We start from the raw sequence: 19,254 nt of genomic DNA on the forward strand, positions 1-19,254 counted from the left end.
AGAAAAGTTCATTTTATTATAGTTCTTTAACATGTTTCTGTTTTGAAGCTTTATATTTAAAAAACTTTTTAAAAGAGAAAAAAGAATTAAATTTTGACACGTTATACTTTCACTACATAAATGCCTCCCCTTCCCTCTTATTTCAGTGTTTCTCTAAGTAGCTGCAATTTTCTAACTTCTTATTTTTGTATGATTACTGAATTTCCCTTCACCCACTTGAGATTGTATTCTTTTGAGCCTTTAGTGCCACCTCAGAGCCTGCCCACTTGTGACACAGTTAATAACCCAGCTACTTAGAGATATAAACATCCCACACCATCTCTGTCCCACCACCTTGTTCAATATCCACCGGGAAGCTGCTTGTTTTTAATCCTGATTTTGACCTCTCTCTAGTTCACTATCTTAATTCTCTATGAGTGATTTGGCCAGAAGAGTATGCACTCAAAAAAATGTTTATTGGATAAGAAATAAACCATACAATGAATTTTCTGGGCATGCTTCTCAATATTTGTATATGATTTTCCTTTCTCAATTCAGAAAGCACTTTTGGAAGACATATGCACAAAGAATATCAAATGGGGGGTATTTTAGGGAATAATAAATGTATTAGTGTTAAGGGCCAATGCTTTTTTTTAAAAAAAATTTATTGATGTGTTATAGTAGTACATCATGGGTGGGAAGGCCATTATTTTGAGATCTTTGTTGTTTTCATTAAGACAGATTTATTACTGCACACTCTTGTAATCCCAGAGACTTGGGTAAGCTGAGGCAGGAGGATTGCACGTTTGAGATCAGCCTCAGCAACTTAAAGGGACCCTGTGTCAAAATTAAAAAAAATTTAAAGGGTTGGGGATATTGCTGAGTGGTAAAGCACCCCTGGGTTCAATCCCCGGTAACCCCCCTCCCCGCCAAAAAAAAGAGAAGGCTCCTGTATATTCCTGATTTTTAAGTATAATAAGAAAAACATGAAATTTCTTATTAAATTTTCATGATCATCAGGTTAGATTTCTACCATAGAATAGTAGGTTTACAATGTTTATGAGCTTTAGTTAATCAGAACCTTGGGGAAAATGTTTGATTGACATCTATTCCATTTCAACTTAGAGACTCCTTTTACAAAGAAATGTTCAATTAGGGGGTTTGCTTATAGGAAGAAACTGAATGCTGAGGCTTTTTTTCAGAGTAAGAAAAATTTTCCCACATCACTATAACCTGAACCCAATCAATATTTATTAACAGATATAACAAACATTTATTTGTGACATATGGCCTTTCAAGCTTCAAAATGGTTATAATTAAAAAATCATATGGTTTAATATAACCATTACAAGGAAAATAAAACATTAAATCCTGAATAGAAGGAAGAAGAAATAAATAGAACAAAAATGCAGGCTAATGTTCATACCCTGAGTTATCTATAAATTTGACTGTGAGTTTGCTGGTCCTTAAAGAATGAAGGCATAGGTTATTGGTTACAGATTTTTTATTAATTATTAATAAAGTTTATTTAACAATCAGTTCAATAAGAATATATACATGACTTAGTAAAACAGGCTCTTTGGAAAGGACACATAGATTTCTCTGCTGAACAGTTATTTATATTCATTCCAAGGCTTCTAACATGATGATACTATTTTCTTGTATTACCACATTCTAATATTGTTCTGTTGCCTGCTAGTTGCCATCTCTACACGTCTATTGTAAGATTCACAAAGGGACAAAATCCCTGCAATATTCCTTGGACATGTTTGCTACCATTTAATTTCAATGACAATTAAGTGTACTCTGCAGACTCATAACTGCTTTGAAATGGAATTGGCAGCCTCCTTCATGCGACCACGGACAGTTAAAGTATCTCCATACTGCTTTCCATATTGGGTGCACCAATTTGCAGTCCCACCAGCAATGTATGAGTGTGCCTTTCCCCTCACATCCTCCCCAACACTTATTGTTGTTTGTATGCATAATAACTGCCATTCTGACTGAGCGAGATGATATCTTAGAGTAGTTTTGATTTGCATTTCTCTAATTGCTAGAGATAATGAACATTATATATTTTTCATATATTTGTTGATTGAGTGTATATCCTCTTCTGAGAAGTGTCTGTTCATATCCTTGGCCCATTTATTGATTGGGTTATTTGTTTTAGTTAAAGAATTATTTTTTTTAAGTTAAAGAATTCTTGACATAAATTAAAAAGGGATCATTTTCTTGGGAAAAAATATTTCATATCTTAAAAATATTCCAATTTAAGGGCTGGGGATGTGGCTCAAGTGGTAGGGTGTTTACCTGGCATGCGCGCGGCGCTGGGTTCGATCCTCAGCACCACATACAAATAAAATAAAGATGTTGTGTCCACCGAAAACTGAAAAATAAATGTTAAAAAAATCTCTCTCTCTCTCTCTTTCTCTCTTAAAAAGAATTTAAAAAATATATTTCAGTTTAAAAAATGATTGTGGAGCTGGGGATGTGGCTCAAGTGGTAGCGCGCTCGCCTGGCATGCGTGCGGCCTGGGTTCGATCCTCAGCACCACATACCAACAAAGATGTTGTGTCCACCGAAAACTAAAAAAAAAAAAAAAAAAAAAAAATTCTCTCTCAATCTCTCTCTCTCTCTCTCTCTCTCTCTCTTTAAAAAAATTACTGTGTAGATCATTAAATAAGAAAATGATTGTGTAGATCATGACACAAGAGACACCTATTTAACAATGGCTTTTGAAAGATGAATATTGTTCATATAGGTAATTTATATATCTTTCTTTAATAAAGACCTAGAATATAGTATTTAGATTTTTGCAGAGGAGAGTTTCTTTGTGGTTTGGAGATGGACACTAGACCAGTCTAGATCCTTGCAGAAAAGAAAAGGTGTTTTGAGTTGATACAGGGACTCTTTACAAAGGTGTGTGCAGGATGTAGGGAAACCACAAGGGACACCTCACTACTGTGAGGCTAGTAGCTATTATCTTCCTAGCCTTAAAAGGATGAGAGAAAGGGCTGTTACTAGGATGAATCTTGGAGACAGAGGCTGGGCAGAGAAGGCTGGCTGATGGGAGTGGTGACCTTTAGTCAAATCATGAGCCCAGCCTGAAGCAGTCCCACAGACAGCCAGGGAAATAAAGAGCTTGAAGTCCCCACCACTTCCTCTAGTTCATGCTGGTGCTAGTCATGGATTGACTTCCATTAGACACCAAGGTTTGTTAGCTTGCTGGTGCACAGAAAGGGCAAAGAAGGTATGTGGAAGCATCCTGCCAAGAGGATATATTGGAGACTTGGGAAAATTTGTAAAGTTTACTCCCTACCTGGATTTTGATAAGCGTCTGTTCTCTGGGTGAAGCAGAAAGGGACATGCCTTCCTGCCTTTCCCACTCCTGCTTGGTGCTTGAGAATCATTGCAGCGTGCTGAGAACTGGTCATAGTGTTAGCTGTGTGCAAGGGGAAAACAAGTGGAGAAACAGTGATCTAGAAGATTAAGATTCTCTTAAATGTGTTCTTCTCTCAAATGGATTTTAGATTGGAGCTGAGTCACAGTCTGGGAATGGAGAAGTTTGATATAGAACTTGAAGACAGTCCCTCAGCTTGGAATATCAGATGGCTTATGAATCATTGTGTACAGGAAAATAGGATAAGCTTTGGGGAAAATCGGTTACTTTCTCATGGCCTGTGGGGAAATTTCACCCTATCTGGACACAGATCCTTTTATAGGGGTCCCTGAATACTATGTCTAGTGATGTGACATAAAAATGTTACTTTGATTGCTCCTAGGCAAGACCTCTCCAAGCCCAGACAGTGTGTGTCCCTGTAGCAGCAGCAATTATAATTACAACCAGCCATATAAAGCCAGCTGCATTGCCAATGAAACCATTTAAAATATTGGAAACTATATTCTAACATTTATGGAATCTCTGGCCTAATCCCCAATTGTGTTCTCTTCAATTTGAAAAATCCACCATTTTAAAATGAAAATGGAGCCAAGTATAAAAATATTTAAAAAAACTTTATATTTTTTATACTTGAACTTTATATAAATTAAAAGATTTCTTTTTCTTCTTCTTGCACCAACACATAAATATTTTTCAAACTTAATCATACAAATGGAAGACTTTTGGGTTCCAGTGCAGCAATGGGGAATGAATGGAAACTGTTGCATTTATGTTCTATATTGTACTTTTATGTTGATAGGAAAAGAAGTGACTTGTTGAGAGAGTTATCACCTTGTGGTGTATTAAAACAACACTTGAAGGCAACTGATTTTAGACAAGACAAAATAATCAGTATAGCCTGTGATGTTACTTTAAATCCAGGCTGCCCTAAAGCTCAAACAGAGATAAAGAGCTAGAGTAGGATGACTGTTCTCATTGAAGTCCTAACTTCAAATATTGTAAGGGTCTCGAGAGGTTATCCAGTCTCTTTGCAGCCTTTGGCAGGATTACAGTTGAACCAGCTCAGGCAGATGGCAATCCATCCTATTTCTAAAATTGCCCATTCCAGAATTTTTGATATAACTCTTGCCACAGTTCTTCCTATAAGCTCACTTTTCTTTAAGTCCACAGGGAATATATGCATACAGTAATGAAGAGCATATGGTAATTTGCATAAGTCCGCCATTGTGAAGATGATTTGTAAACAGTACCAAATGATGCACCAATCCCTATTCCTTCTTCATTTAATCTTATACATCCTCTGCCTCTTGGAGTAACCTACCCTTGTTTTCCCCTTGATTTCTTCTTTTCCTCCCTTATTCAGAGATTTTGGGAGGTTTTGTATATCTCTGTATATGGGTGTTTGTATACACATATCTATGTTTGAGTTGGGTCAAAAATATGTGCATTAACTTTTTTTTTTTTGGTGCCCCAGGATACTCAGTGTCCCAGGAATAGAAACAGTGTCATGCCTTGGCCCACAGGAGAGTTGTCAGGACCCTGGACAGGGGCCCATGAGGCAAGGCAAGCATTTAGTGAGGGTACCACTTTCCAGGAGAATGTGTTGATGACTTGTAGTATGTTGGAGAGTCTTCAACACTCATCCCCCTTCTCTTTCTAGCTGTCTGTTTTTTGAGGTAGATGAGTTTAATTGCTTCAACTTTACAGTGCAGGCTCAACAGCCCACATTGCCGTAATCTATGGGATATGGGGGCATAATCGGCGGAGGCGGACAGGAGGTAGACCTGTATTGGCCCCCCGAGGTTAATTCCGCGGTGCTGGGGCTCAGGGTGTAAGGACAAAATGCAATATGAAACAAGGGGACAACGGAAGAGGTAGCTCCTTCTTCTCCTCTCTTACAGATGCCCCAATGTAATATTTCACAAAGGATTAGTGCCCTCCCCCACAAGTGAAAATATGTCATTATGCCATTCTGTATGATTTCTATTTTCTAGTTAGGAAACATTTGTTCTAATTTTAAATCCATCAAAAATTAGTTCTGCAGCCTCAGCTAAGTCATCTAAAAATCTGTACCTAATTTATGGGAAAATTTTTAAATTCACCTATTTTTTTGACCAAACAACTCAAATATAGAAGTAATCTAACAGGTGTATTTGTGCATGTACAAGTGACACACACATAAAATCACTCATTAGAAAGCTAGAAGCGATCTAAAAATCCATTCATATAAACTGTTTAAACAGATTACAAGTGGGGCCTAGGTGTCTATCAATGGATGAGTGGATAAAGAAAAGGTGGTTTATATACACAATGGAGTCTTCAAAAAACAAAAATCCTTATTTGTTCTTAGATATACATGTCAGTAGAATGTATTTTGGGGGCTGGGTTGTGGCTCAGCAGTAGAGCGCTCAGGTAGCATGTGTGAGGCCCTGGGTTCGATCCTCAGCACCACATAAAAAATAAATAAATAAAGATATTGGATCCAACTACAACTAAAAAATAAATATTAAAAAAGAATGTATTTTGGCATGTTATACATATGTGAGTATATCTTATTCTAATTAGGATTTTATTCTTGTGGTTGTATGCCATGCAGAATAACCTGGTTGTGTATTCAAATACAAGGCCAGGAAAGTTATGTCCAATTAATTTTACTGTCCTTCTTATTTCCCTTCCTTCCCCTTTGTCTAATTCAATGGACTTTTGTTCTTCCCATCCCCACCCTCCCTTGTTAGGGGTTAGCATCCACATATCAGAGAGAACATTTGGTTTTTGGTTTTTTGGGACTGGCTTATTTCACACAGCATGATAGTCTCCAGTTCCATCCATGTATCTGCAAAAGTCATAAAGTCATTCTTTTTTATGGCTAAGTAATATTTCATTGCATATATACACCACATTTTCTTTGTCCATTCATTTTTCAAAAGGTACCTAGGTTGGTTCCATAGCTTAGCTATTGTGAATTGAGCTGTTATAAACATTGATGTGGCTGTGTTACTCTAGTATGCTGATATTAAGTTGGGTATAAACCAAGGAGTGAGATAAATGGGTCAAATGGTGGTTCCATTCCAAGTTTTCTGAGGAATCTTCAGACTGCTTTCCAAAGTGGTTGCACCAATTTTCAGTCCCATCAGCAAGGTATAAAAGTAACTTTCTCCTCACATCCTTGCCAACATTTATTATTGCTTATATTTTTGATAATTGCCATTCTGACTGGAATGAGATGGCATCTCAGTGTAGTTTTAATGTGCATTTCTCTAATTACTAGTGATGTTAAACATTTTTCATATATTTTTTAACTATTCATATTTCTTCTTGTTCAGTTCCTTTGCCCATTTTTTGATTGGGTTATTTGTTCTTTTGCTGTTAAGTTTTTTGAGTTCTTTGTATAACCAGGAGATTAATGCTCTGTCTGACGTGCAGGTGGTTATGATTTTTTCCCAATCTGTAGGCTCTCTCTTTATGTTTTTGATTGTTTCCTTTGATGTGAAGAAGCTTTTTAGTTCGATATCATCCCATTTATTGATTCCTTCTTTTTTAGGGGGAGGCGTTCTGGGGATTGAACTCAGGGACACTCAACCACTGAGCTACATCCCCAGCTCTATTTTGTGTTTTATTTAGAGACAGGGTCTCACTGTGTTGCTTAGTGCCTCACTTTTGGCTGAGGCTGTCTCTGAACTCATGATCTTCCTGCCTCAGCCTCCTGAGCTGCTGGGATTCCAGGCGTGGGCCACCATGCCCAACTCCATTTATTGCTTCTTGATTTTACTTCTTGCACTTTAGGAGTCTTATTGAGGAAGTTGGCTTCTAAGCTGACATGATGGAAAGTTGGGCCTTCGTTTTCTTCTAGTGAGCACAGGGCCTCTGGTCTAATGCCTAGGTCCTTGATCCATTTTGAGTTGAGTTTGGGGCAGTGTCACACAATGGAGTTTTATTCAGCTCTAAAGAAGAATGAAATTTTGTCAGTGGATGGGAACTTGAGACCATTATGTTAAGCAAAATAAGCCAAACTCAGAAGGTCAAGTGTCATGTGTTTTCTCTCATATATGGAAGCTAGAGAGGAAAAAGGAAGAGAAAGGGGGAGGGAAGGGATCTCATGAAAATCAAAGGGAGATGTGTAGAGGAAAAGGACCAGAGGCTGGGAAGAGGGGAGGGAGAGAAGAAGGGCTGGGGAATGATATTGGCCAAATTATATTGATATATTGTGTGCATGTATGAATATGTGACAACAGATGCTTATGTACAACTATAAAACACCAATAAAAAATGTGGAAAGAAAAGAAAAAAAGGACTGGGGATATAGTTCAGTGACAGAATGCATAAGATCCTGAGTTTGATCCCCATACCCCTTGCCGACAGGGACTGGTCACATTTGTGTCCCTTGTACCCAGCATGTCACAGGCCTCCACAGATGCTCCCCGAGTTCTTACTAAACAGCTGCTCCTATCACATTCTGGGTTAGGTGGCAAGGACTGGGCAGGAACTAAACAGGTGACTCCTGTCCTCACGAGAGTCACAGTCCAGTGCCATAGTATCTAAACAAGACAGATGAGCTCTCTTGGTTAGCGACGATCTTGTTAGATTTTTGTTCATAACAATCCAGACGAGGTCTAGGGCACTGTGGAGAAAGCCTGAGCCTGCTCTGGGTAATTACCTCCAGACCCGGGATGGGCTGAGGACCTGCCTCACTGAGTAGCAGGCTACCCCATGCATATAATAAATAAATTACAAGTATCTGCATCAACTAGTATAAAATCAGAAGCAAAAGAAGGTTTATCACATACTGATGTGACAGATCTCCTGGACATATCATTAAGAGAAATGAAACTGAGGTTCAGAATAATGACCATAACAAAATATGTTTGTAAAAAGAAGGAAAATCATATTTAGCTTACATAAAATACAATATTTCCAGGAGTATATGTAGGAAATATGGAATAGCCATTGCTTCTAGGAAGGGAAACTAGGTGGACAGAGGTGAGAAGTGAAGGGGGATTTTTCACTGTATATATAAATCTATACTTTTGGAATTTTAAACAGTATCAACTATTTAATGAACAAATGAACAAATGAGGGTTGGGGATATGGCTCAGTGATAGAGTATTTGCTTAGCATGCGTGAAGCCTGTAAGCCCTGTGAAGTTTGATTTCCAGCACTAAACAACAACAACAACAACATTTGATTAAAATATCTTATATATAATCAGAGATATGATAAATTATTGTATAATGGTGTATTAAGAATTGTAACACAAAATAAATAAATAAATAAAATAAAAATAAAAACTAGCTCTGGAAAAAGAAAAAAAATCAAGTGAATAATCTGTGACTCAGTTTCCATATAACCCTACCCATTTGATTATCCTGGGAATAAAATAGAATTATGTATGTAAAGTTGCTTTGAAAAACAAACGTTTTTCACATACAGTGCTTATTTCTAGTATTTTAGTAATGCATAAACACCTTTTTCCCCCCTTCTTTTTTATTAATCTTTTCAGCGCTGGGGTAGAAACTCTCTCTCTCTCTCTCTTTCTTTTTTCTTTTTTTCTGGTACCAGGGATTGCCTAACCACTGAGCTGCATCCCCCAGCCCTTTTTATTTTTTATTTTGAGACAGGGTCTCATTGAGTTGCTTAGGTCCTCGCTAAATTGCTGAGGCTGGCTTTGAACTTGTGATCCCCCTGCCTCAGCCTCCTGAGGCGTGTGTCAGAGTGCCTGGCTCATGTGTGGGCACTCTTAAGTTCTCCTTGTGCTTCATAAACTTTGGAGTTGAGAACAGAACATTATATGGAAATAATGACAATAAAAAAATAAATATTTGTGTATTTTAGAGTTTATCCCTGAAGCATGGCTCTTTGCAAAAGGAACTTCATGCTGTGCTTCACCCTGTTCCCTTTCTCTGCACGCTGCTCAGTATTTTTGTTCTTGAGTAACCAGTGCTTCATAGCTACCTCGAGAAAGAAGGTGAAGTGTGCTCAGGATGGCTGAGAAGGGCCCAATGAGAATAGTTAGTAACTTGTAGAAAACTGCCGTGACTGAGAAAAGAAGGGAAAACAGCTGGGGCATTAAAATGCTGGAGTAACTCACTGAGACACGGAAGAAGAAATTTCTTTGTTTAATATTTAGAAGGAAGAAGTACTATACTTTCTGGGGAAAAAAAAAGTCCTTTGGGTCCTGTTGCAACACATTAAAACAAACACATAAAACACCCGTTTAGATGGGTTTCTTGTCAGCCCTATAGGAAAGGAGGATGGAAAGACAGTAGCACTTAATATCTCAAAGGGCTGTGTTAAAAAATAAATAAATAAAAAAGAAACCAGCTTTTCAAATTCCAAGGGGTCCCCTGAGATCATCCCACACCTCATGAACACATGAACAGGCATGAGACTTGGAACCTCTTTGGGGACTTCTGGCCTAGTCTGGTAGGAAAAATGATGATGTAGGTCTTTGTGAAGTGGACCACAGTATATAAAGATGAAACAGAGCATCTCAGTTTGTACCAAAGGAGATTATACAAGGGGAAAATAAACCCACAATATCAGTTCTATTTTTCCCCCCATAATGAATGTTTTTCCTTTGCACAGTTTATGCCAAAAAATTCAATTTATTTTTCGAATGTCTTTTTTCCTCCTTCTTCTTTCCCCTTCCCTCCTCTTGGAACTCTTCCCCTTCCCTCTTTTCCTATGCCCCCTCTTCTTACCTCTGCCTTATCTCCTCTTCTCCTGTCTTTCTGCTATAGTAGGAGATGGCAAACTTTTTCCGTGTAGGGCCAGAAACTTGAGTATTTTAGGCCCTAAAGGTCAAAGTGTCTCTGTTGCAACTATTTAAATTCGCTCCTCATAGTGCAAAAGAAATCAAGGACAAATGGGTGCAGGCATGTTCCATGACCCTTTTATTTACAAAAATAGGATATAGGCCAAATTTAGCCCTTGGGCCATGGTTTATCTGCCCTTCTTCTATGTTGTAATAGTTTAAACAAAATTCACAGAAGAGATATAATTGTCACTAAGTGTTTGGGACAACCAGGGAGCTATCTGGAAGAAAAAAAATTACATGCATACCTCATACTTCTTCAAAAAACTCAAAGATTTAGTGATAAAGTGAAGGAATAATGAGAATAGAAAAGAACATAGGAAAATTATTTTAACACCTCAGAATAGGGCAAAACCTTTTGTTAAATAAAATCATGTTTAAAATGATAGATGCAACTACACTAAAATGTTTACATAGAAACTACTATAAACTAATCCATAAGGCAAATGACAGGCTGGAAAATATTCATGTCATTTTGTGCAATTCATGTCACAGGTAAGAGGCTAACCTCCATAACATATGGATTCCTAAAAATCAATAAGGAAAATAAACAACCAACCAATAGAACTGTGGGAAAATGTTATGACTAGAGCCCACGGAAAAGAAAATACACATAATTGTTAAATATTTCTGAAAGTTTTAATTGACACATAATATTTGTACATTTTGATAGAGTACAGTATGATGCTTCAATATGAGTATACAATATGTAATGACCAAGTCAGGGTAATTAGTACTTCTATCTCCTCAAATATTTATCATTTCTCTGCTTTGGAAAACTTCAGATTCTTCAAGTTATTTGGGGATATATCACAAATTGGTGTGGACGATAGTTACCCCACTGAATTATGGAGTATTAGAACAATTCCTCTGATCTAACTGTATTTTGGTACCTGTTATTTAACCTTTCTCTATCTGTCTTCCCTTCTACCCTTCCTAACCTCTGGGACTTCTATTCTGCTCTCTTGTTCTATGAGATTAACTTTTTTAGCTTCCACATGAGAGTAAGAATAGAGGGTATTTATCTGACTTATTTCACTTAACACAGTGTCCTTCAGTTCTAGCCACACACCTGAACTGGACAGGATTCCATATTTTTTTATGGCTGAATAATATTTCATTGTGTAGGTGTATATTTTCTTTATCTATTCATTTATCAATAGACACCTTGGATGATTCTGTATCTTAGCTATTGTGAATAGTGCTATAATAAATATAAGGAAGCAGGCATCTCTTTGAAATATTAATTCATTTTCTTTGGATGTATACCAAGGAGTGAGATAGTTGGATGATACAGGATTTCTATTTATAGTTTTTTGAAGATCCTCTATACTGCATTCATAATGGTTATACTAATATGCATTCTCATCAACAGTGTGAATATAATAGTCCTCTTTCTCCTCATTTGTTGTCTTTTTGATAGTAGCCATTCTAACTGGAGTGAGATGCTATGTCCTTATGGTTTTAATCTTCATTTCTCTGTTGTACAGTGATATTGAGCATTTTCATATACTTATTGGCTATTAATATGTCTTCTTTTTAAAAAAATATTTATTTTTTAGTTTTAGGTGAACACAATATTGGCACCAAAACAGACTGGTAGACCAATGGTACAGTATAGAGGACACAGAGACTAACTCACAAAACTACAATTATCTTATATTAGACAAAGGGGCCAAGAACATGCATTGGAGAAAAGATAGCCTCTTCAACAAATGGTGCTGGGGAAACTGGAAATCCATATGCAACAAAATGAGATTAAGCCCCTATCTCTCATCATGTATAAAACTCAACTCTAAATGGATCAAGAACTTAGGAATACAACCAGAGACCCTGCGTCTAACAGAGGAAGAAGTTGGCCCTAATCTCCATCATGTGGGATTAGGTCCCAGCTTCCTTAATAAGACTCCTGAGGCGCAAGAATTAAAATCAAGAATCAACAAATGGGATGGACTCAAACTAAAAAAGTTTCTTCTCAGCAAAAGAAACAATCTGTGAGGTGAATAGAGAGCCTACATCTTGGCAGCAAATATTTACCCCTCACACATCAGATAGAGCACTAATCACTAGGTTATATAAAGAACTCAAAAAGCTAAACACCGAAAAAACAAATAACCCAATCAATAAGTGGGCCAAGGACCTGAAGAGACACTTCTCAGAAGATGATGCACAATCAACCAATAAATACATGAAAAAATGTTCATCATCTCCAGCAGTTAGAGAAATGCAAATCAAAACCACTCTAAGATTTCATCTCACTCCAGTTACAATGGCAGTTATTATGCATACAAACAACAATAAGTTGGTGAGGATGTGGGGAAAAAGGTACACTCATACACTGCTGGTGGGACTGCAAATTGGTGCAGCAGTATGGAGAGTTCTTGAAAAATTGGGAATGGAACCACCATTTAACCCAGCTATCCCCCTCCTTGGTCTATACCCAAAGGACTTAAAACAGCATACTATAGGGACATATCCACATCAATGTTTATAGCAGCACAATTCACAATAGCTAAATTGTGGAACCAACCTAGATGCCCTTCAATAGATGAATGGATTAAAAAAATGTGGCATATATACACAATGAAATATTACTCAGCGATAAAAGAGAATAAAATCATGGCATTTGCAGGTAAATGGATGGAGTTAGAGAAGATAATGCTAAGTGAAGTTAGCCAAACCCAAAAACCAAATGCTGAATGTTTTCTTTGATATAAGGAAGCTGATTCATAGTGGGATAGGGAGAGGGAGCATGGGAGGAATAGATGAACTCTAGATAGGGCAGAGGGGTAGGAGAGGAAAGTAGGGGGCATGGGGTAATTAATGATGGTTGAATGTGATGATCATTATTATCCAAAGTACATGTATGAAGACACAAATTGGTGTGAATATACTATGTATACACCAGAGATATGGAAAATTGAGCTCTATATATGTAATAAGAATTGTAATGAATTCTGCTATTATATATAAAAAATAAATATTTATTTTTTAGTTTTATCTTTATTTTACATTTATTTTACATGTGATGTTGAAGATTGAACCTAATGTCTCATGCCTGTTAGGCGAACACTCTACCTCTGAGCCACAATCCCAACCCTATTTATATGTCTTCTGTCTATTAAATATTTTTAAAGAATGTTCCACACCATTCATAATAGGTGATACAAAAATTTAAACAGAATTTTAAAACTTTTTCACATATAATATAGGCAAAAGTCCAGATATTTGATAAAATACTGGGTTGGCATGACACTCCTTTGTATTGCTAGTGGAATATAAATTGGCATGTCTATGGAGGGCAATTTGGATATACCTATCAGTGTTGGAAATGCACATCTTTCTTGATGCAACAACCCACTTAAAAAATTTAGCCTGTATATATAATTGGTCATATGCAAAATGATTGTTTTAGCCAGCCTTTTCACCACTGTGACCAGAAGACCTCACAAGAAAAATGTAGAGGTGGAAAAATTTATTTGGAACTCATGGTTTCAGAGTTCTCAGTATAGATGGCCAACTCCATAGCTCTTGGTCCAAGGTGAGGCAGAACATCATGGTGGAAGGATGTGGAGGAGGAAAGCAGCCCAGGACATGGCAATTAGGAAAGGGGGGGTGTGGGGAGAGAGCATGCTCTATTCACAATAAACAAAACATACACTAACAAGGCATGGTGCCAGTAACCGCCTCCAGCCATACCCTACCTGCCTCTACAGTTACCACCCAGTTAATCCATCAGTGGATTAATGCATCAATTAGGCTAAGCCTCTCATAACCTGGTCATTTCGTGTCTGAACATTCTTGTATTGACTCACACATGAGCTTTTGGGGGATACCATATACCTAAACCCTAACAATAATGTCTATACAATGTTAGTCCTTTTTATACTTTTATACCAGCATAAACAGGAAATGACATATATGTTTCACCAATAATGAACTGGCTAAATCTTATAGTATATCTGTGCCACGGAATACATTTAGCTGTAAAAAAATAGTAACCCAAAAACCAACCAAACAACAACAACAACAACAAACAACCCACCACTCTGTTTTGGTAATGAAAGATCTTTGACATATGTTGTTAGAAAAAAAGTTATAGGAGAGTATGTGTGGTGTGATTCCAACTTTATTAAAAGGAGGAAGCATTATATACATTTGTATCTGCTTATAAAAAATGTCTCTGGAAAGATATGTGAGAAACTAGAAACTGTGGTTCCGTGTCTGAAGGAGAGGTGGGAAGAATTGTTACATGTGTGATAGAAGTAAGGAAACTTTTCACTGCATCCTTTTTTATTATTTTTGATTTCTGAACTATTTGACACTATTATTAATATTAAAAATATAAAGTCAGTAAGAATCACTGAAATAACTTGGTCTCATAAATGCACACAATTGGCTATTTTTAGATACATGGAACATTATAATAGTTTGGGTCATGCTAATAAGTAAATTTTTTTTTGTGGGGGATACTGGGGATTGAACCTGGGGCACTTCACCCTTGAGTCACATCCCCAGCCCTATTTTATATTTTATTTAGAGATAGGGTCTCACTGAGTTTCTTAGCACCTCGCTTTTGCTGAGGCTGGCTTTGAACTGGCGATCCTCCTGCCTCAGCCTCCTGAGCTGCTGAGATTACAGGCATGTGACACGGCATCTGGCTGGTATCTAGCACATCTTGAAATAGTTTTCTCCTCTGTGTGTGGGAAGAGGACCATGTAGGAGGATAAACTGTCTTTCTGTATAGTTCCCTGATTAATCAATCAGAGTAGACACTTAGAAGACACTTTTATTAGTCTGTGTGATATAAAGAAGGATTGGGCTATCTTGGGAGTTGCCCGTTTCTGGGCTTGTTCAAAGCATACATGATGCTACAACTTGGGGGACTACTGTAGAAAGGGTAACAACTCTGACAAGTCAGTCCCTCTATTCTAGCTCTGGGATTCTATAATTACATATATAATAAGGTAGCAGGCATGGTGGTGAACACCTATAATTCCAGTGACTCAGGATGCAGAGGCAGGAGGATCTCAAGTTCAAGACCAGTCTGGGCAATTGAGATCCTACCTCAAAAATAAAAATAAAAATAAAAAAAAGGGCAAGGGATGTAGCTCAGAGGTAGAGTGCTTGCCTAACATGTGTGAACACCTGGGTTCAACCCCTGGTGCATCGAAAAAGGAAAAGAAAGAAGCTAGTTTGGGGATTACAAAGAACTAATGTTGGTGGAAGGACAGCGAGGATCCTTGGGGTGGGGCATTGAGATTAGGAGGAGGGTCCAAAGCCAGGGACATGGAGATACTTTAAATTAAGCAGCCCTAATGGGTATGGGGGATGGGGCAGGCTTCAGCCTTTTGCTGGCAGCATAGAACAGAGCACAACACAACACATGGCTTTCCAGAACACTATGCAATGTGCAGATGGGAAGCAGTCTTTTAGGAAATGGCTAGAAATCATTGACATTGATTTTCAAATCATCCATGGCTGGTAAAACACCTGGCAGTTAATGCTTTCAAGCACTCTAATTCGAAGCCTGCTTTGGCTGATATTCATATCTTAGTTGGATTTAACATCTAATAGAAGACACTTAGTAAATATTTGATAAGAACAATCCTGGGCCAAACACAGTGCTTTTACAGGGAGCACGTGGAAAGAGGACAGAGGTGGTCTGACAAATGAGCAATTAGTAATCCTTCCCCTACAGGATTTCTTTTTTCTGTCTCATCCTTTCTCTTTTCCTTTATATCTGTAGGCCTTCTGAGAAAAGACTGAGTGGTCTATGGGGAAATAATGCCCGGGGTGCTCAAATCTGAAAAAGGTTTACACAGACACCTTTATTCTTACTTCCTCTCTTGTTCTCAGTGTGAGGGAAATAATGGTCTCCTTTCCAATAGTATAGAATTAGCTGGTGAGCAGAGATGTTCAAGTTACTGACTGGGGTGCAATTAAGTACCAGGCATATTTCATGTAGGGTCTGGGGAGTGCTAAAGGAGATTTTGAGGAATTATGGAATTATGATGGTTGATTTAAAATTTTTTTTTTTTTTTTTGGTAGTTGTAGATGGATACATGTGGGAAGCCACTCCTGAGCTATTTAGCACCTTCACTTGACCTTAAGCCCAGGAGACTTTGGTTTGGTTTTGCATGCTATTTTGTGGCCCCTTCCACTTAATGGATTACACAATGCATGTGACTTCAGCCTTCTCTGGCTGGTAGGAAGTCAGCTCTTACAGCTTGGGAATTGGGCATGACCCATCAGGCCTGGACAGCCCACCTTCCGGCTTACTTGGTGAAGAACATTCTGTGGATAACCTTTGAAGTTTCCCCATATATAATAAAGCTAACTGGGGCTCCTGCTCTCTCTTTCTTCCCAGTGTGGAAGCTGGACCTCTCAGGTGTAGTATAGTGTGGTTTTTTCATGGCTTCTTTTCCCTTAGCTTAATTTCGCAGCCAGCCTGCTTTGCGCAGAGAAGACCAAATCCCATCCCCTGCACAGGATGTAGGAGAGAGATACAATACGTTTATTTTATTTATTTATCTTTATGTGATGCTGAGGATCGAACCCAGGGCCTCATATATGCTAGGCAAGCACTCTACCCTTGAGCTACCACCCCAGCCCTGAAGGTTAATTTTATGTGTCAATTTGGCTGGACCATGGTGCTCAGATATTTGGTCAAACATTCTGGATGCTTATATGAGGGAATTTTTTTTATTATTAACATTTAAGTGGGTGGAGTTTTAGTAATGCAGATTAGCATCTATAATGTCGGGGAACACCATCCAATTTTCTGAAGGTCTTATTAGAACAAAGATTGACATTCCCAAGGGAGAGAGAATTCTGAGACTCCATTCTGCCCGCCCATATGTGTATTTTGGACTTGCGAGCCTCCATGAACCAATTCCTTAAAAATTTTCCTCTCTCTCTCTCTCTCTCTCTCTCTCTCTCTCTCTCTCATTTTATTGGTTCTGTTTCTCTGGAGGACATTGAATAATATGTTTCCATTTCTTCAATTATGCTCATTTAAAGTAAGTGTCATTGGAAATGTCATAGTATTTTGCAAGTGAAACTACTTCATTCTGTATTATGGATCCTCTGAATTTCAGTTTTGTTATCTGTAAAATTAGAAAAGTATAGTAGAAATTGTGGGTCACCCACTAAAATCCATCTTCCCTATTTCGTCGGCATATTACATTTCCTGCACCTCTGGACATGTGATTATGTTCTTTCCAATGGACTGTGATAGTAGGGAATATGCCACTTTTGGGCTCGCATCTTAAATGGTAGGTATACTTTACCTGTGCCATCTATCCATTTTTGCCAGGGATAGATCTGTGACTGAATCCAGAATTAGACAGGCAGTCAGTATAGACAGGTAAATCGAGTCAGGTCAGTTTGAGTCAGGCCAATTTTGAGTGAGTCCTGGGAAGTTGGAGACTGGATTGAAATGTTAATTCCTTCAGAACCCTTTCTCCACCATAATCAAGAACATGCCCCTGCTCCAAACTGTTGCTAAGGTAACCTGTCTCAGGAATTGCCCTTCCCTACAGGGAGCTATAAAGTTGTTAATTAATGTGTCCTGGGCTGCACCATCCTGCCCTTCCCCCTTCAGCCCACCTGTTTCCCACCTTTTGGCCATCCCACCCAGCATTCCTGGACCTAGTCTTCTAGGCAGAAAGGAGAACGATAAGGGAGAAAAGGCAGGAGAACAGAGGAAGTCTAGGTCATATAAAAAGGACAGAGCACCTCACCTCTTGGGGTACCAGGATACCAGCTATGACCCCCTTCTCCCTTGAGGGAGAAGTCTATGTTACCCCTTTTTAAGTAAACCCTGCTTTATATGCTTGTCAAACGTCAACATTTGAGGGAGCACTCATTACTAATGATTGGCGATATCATGACCACTCAGCTTTAACCATAAAAAATCCTGAGGAAATGGAAGAGCTACAAACAGAAGAACCAGACTCCCTAAATGACTGTACAGAGCAAAACTATGTCATTAAGCAGGAAGATCACCTCAACACTGTTTGTGAGTGAGAAAATGGACATTGGGTTAGGGTTGTAGCTCAGTGATAGAGCACTTGCCTAGCATGTGTGAGACACTGGGCTCAATCATCAGCACTGCATATAAATAAATAAATGTCCATCAACAATTAAAAAAAATAGAGAAGTGGATATCTTTGCTCTTGTATTGTTACTATCTTTATTACAGCAGCTTAGCTTTGACCCCAACATAGCATGGTAACGACTGTCTTAGCTCTTTCATGTGATTTTTGTGGAAATCAGATAAAAGAAAATGGCACAGGGCTGGGGTGTGGCTCAGGGGTATAGCACTTGCCCAGCACACATGAGACCCTGATTCTACCCACCCCACCCCCAAAAAAGGAAGGAAGAAAGAGAAAAAAATGGCAGGGTTCTATACAAATGTTCATAGTACCATCTCTACTTAATTATTTAACATTAAGTTTTCCTCTGGCCTCAACAGCACTCTGTAAAATGGAGACATTGGATTTTATGATATCTAGAGATTGTTCTATTGTTTATCTGACTAGAAAGATGCTGCTTTGGGATAAAGGATTACATAAGAAATATAAAATGGCTAACAGGTTTTTCTGATCACCACCAACTACGCCTTGATCATATTTAAGAACTAAGAGCTCATGTTCAAAGTGGGGAATAAGTGGCTATTGAAAGCAACTGACACACTAGATAAACTTCATTTAATAACTATTTCACAAGCTGGTGGCAATCCCGGAAGTACCCACGTGAGTTACAATATATCAAATATCATTAGTTGTCTAGACTTTGCCAGAAAACCAGGTTAGAGTGACAGGATTTGTGGTTTCATACTTCTGTGAGGGCATAAAATCCACTAAACCACATTAGTCTGCTTAGAGCCAAATATGAACTCTTAGCTGATTCTTTACACAAAACGTTTCCATTTCCAAAGCGTAGTATTGTGTATAGTAAGTCACGATGTGTGTGTGTGTGTGTGTGTGTGTGTGTGTGTGTGAAGGAAGGCTACATATTAGAACAAGCCTACATCTGAAAGAGATGTGAGCAAGCATTT

At 38.2% G+C, this 19,254-nt stretch overlaps 1 pseudogene; it reads right to left on the reverse strand.

Annotated features, from left to right (window-relative positions):
• Positions 1-1,602: 1,602 nt before the first annotated feature.
• LOC110598641 (small nuclear ribonucleoprotein G pseudogene) lies at positions 1,603-1,762 on the reverse strand (annotated as a pseudogene).
• Between the last annotated feature and the right edge of the window lie 17,492 nt (positions 1,763-19,254).

The sequence above is a fragment of the Ictidomys tridecemlineatus genome, chromosome 8, assembly GCF_052094955.1.
Source record: "Ictidomys tridecemlineatus isolate mIctTri1 chromosome 8, mIctTri1.hap1, whole genome shotgun sequence".
NCBI lineage: Eukaryota > Metazoa > Chordata > Mammalia > Rodentia > Sciuridae > Ictidomys > Ictidomys tridecemlineatus.